Source organism: Lampetra planeri, chromosome 74, assembly GCF_965212315.1.
Source record: "Lampetra planeri chromosome 74, kcLamPlan1.2.h2, whole genome shotgun sequence".
NCBI lineage: Eukaryota > Metazoa > Chordata > Hyperoartia > Petromyzontiformes > Petromyzontidae > Lampetra > Lampetra planeri.
Genome location: NC_136179.1, coordinates 116023 through 118560, shown reverse-complemented (window position 1 = coordinate 118560; position 2538 = coordinate 116023). Strand labels below are relative to the sequence as shown.

Below are 2538 nucleotides of genomic sequence, written 5' to 3'. Positions count from 1 at the left end.
CTGCGGGCGGAAAAGAGCCACAAAACAGTCACCCCGCTTACTCGCTCACCCAATAACAACAGCTGTTAACCATTAACTGATGGGGTTATGTCACGAAGGCACTTGTGCCAGGCAAGATGCACCCTGAGGCCAAGTGAAGTGATGAAGGCTCGTTGCTGGCAGGTGACAGGATAGATCAAAGTGCCATGGATTGACTGAGATGACTGGCAGATGGACCACCTGTGCTCCCTACTGTGCCAACTTGCCATGTATTAGATGCCCAGCGCTCCGCTCGTTGCTGCGAGCATTGCTCCTCCACCCTCCACTGTTGCTGGAAGGTGAATGCCTTCAATTGCCTAGATGCGTCCTTTACAGAGGCCAATACTGACCATGCAAAGCTCCAAATCCTCCTGTACTATACCTGCCCATCTCTTCTCTCACCCATGCCATGCCCGTTTAGCTCCGGGAAGCTGCTTGGGGAATGCGGTGACTGGGCATGCGGGCTACATGGTCCAGCCAACGAAGCCTTACCTGACGGAGGAGCTCACTGCTGGGACTGTATCAAGATCATTCAAGGATCTGCGAGCTCTTCACACAATCCATTTTTGTAAAGCCAGGTTGGATCATAGGCAAGCCAGCATAAATGTTTTAAACCGGTTCAGATTTTCCTTTAAATGGCTCCACGCTTTGCAAGCATTAAGGGAGGGCATAACTATGGAGCAAAAGCCCAGATAGCTTCCAAAGTGTTATGCAGGTGATGAAAAGATGCTACTTAACTGATTTGGGGGACCTCTGCTGCCAAACCAAAGTTAGTCAAAAGCAAACTACCCAAGGTGCATAGGCACACTATCCTGGCATCGATCAGCCTCCCATTGTATCTGTACCAGATGGAAATTCCTCTGGTACAGCCATAGAAAGATTCTCGAACTACAGTTGATCATCGATTATCCGGCATGCGATTATCTGGGTTAAAATGTTATCCAGTGGTCCCGAGCCAATCCGGCGGAACCGGAAAAAAAACGCTCCAAAGGTTGTACCAGTCTGGCGATCGGCACCACGTGTGGGACAAAATAAGTGGCTATGCTTGATTTCAGTGTGAAATATTATATACAGTGCATTATACACCACATACAACTTAAACAATGAAAATACTGCACGTATACAGTGTCCGCGTGCGGTTTATCCGATTTGCAGATTAATCGTGCACCTGATATTTTTACATGAATAAATAACTTGTGGATTTTCCCTTAAGTCCAAATAAAACATCTAAAAACAGTAATACATTGTTCTTCTTGGTTCTTTCGGTAAAGTCACGTAGAAGGGAAGTAATACAATAATAAAAATAAAACATAATAAAACAATTCTCACGACGTTTCGGCCACAACGCAAGCAGCCGTCCTCAGGCGAAGAATGAGAACATTATCAAGCTAGGAGCTTATATAGGTGTAGACCTTAGAGTCGCGGCATCTCTTCAGAAAGGTGAGAGACTCGATTAGCTGAGCCTTCTTATCCCGGAGCTTGTTGAAGGATCTCAAAGTTATGTGGAAACCCTCCCCGTAGAGGCGGTTAAATTTCGATTTAAAGCTTTCGTGACTGCAGGGATTCATCTTCTTGGTTCTTTCGGTAAAGTCACGTAGAAGGGAAGTAATAAAATAATAAAAATAAAACAATTCTCACGACGTTTCGGCCACAACGCAAGCAGCCGTCCTCAGGCGAAGAATGAGAACATTATCAAGCTAGGAGCTTATATAGGTGTAGACCTTAGAGTCGCGGCATCTCTTCAGAAAGGTGAGAGACTCGATTAGCTGAGCCTTCTTATCCCGGAGCTTGTTGAAGGATCTCAAAGTTATGTGGAAACCCTCCCCGTAGAGGCGGTTAAATTTCGATTTAAAGCTTTCGTGACTGCAGGGATTCATCTTCTTGGTTCTTTCGGTAAAGTCACGTAGAAGGGAAGTAATAAAATAATAAAAATAAAACATAATAAAACAATTCTCACGACGTTTCGGCCACAACGCAAGCAGCCGTCCTCAGGCGAAGAATGAGAACATTATCAAGCTAGGAGCTTATATAGGTGTAGACCTTAGAGTCGCGGCATCTCTTCAGAAAGGTGAGAGACTCGATTAGCTGAGCCTTCTTATCCCGGAGCTTGTTGAAGGATCTCAAAGTTATGTGGAAACCCTCCCCGTAGAGGCGGTTAAATTTCGATTTAAAGCTTTCGTGACTGCAGGGATTCATCTTCTTGGTTCTTTCGGTAAAGTCACGTAGAAGGGAAGTAATAAAATAATAAAAATAAAACATAATAAAACAATTCTCACGACGTTTCGGCCACAACGCAAGCAGCCGTCCTCAGGCGAAGAATGAGAACATTATCAAGCTAGGAGCTTATATAGGTGTAGACCTTAGAGTCGCGGCATCTCTTCAGAAAGGTGAGAGACTCGATTAGCTGAGCCTTCTTATCCCGGAGCTTGTTGAAGGATCTCAAAGTTATGTGGAAACCCTCCCCGTAGAGGCGGTTAAATTTCGATTTAAAGCTTTCGTGACTGCAGGGATTCATCTTCT

The 2538-nt window shown here is 45.0% G+C and overlaps 1 protein-coding gene across 6 annotated transcripts in view; it reads right to left on the bottom strand.

Annotated features, from left to right (window-relative positions):
- Positions 1–2538, bottom strand: part of LOC144737856 (uncharacterized) — a 55552-nt gene that overhangs the window by 40938 nt on the left and 12076 nt on the right. The window lies entirely within an intron of this gene.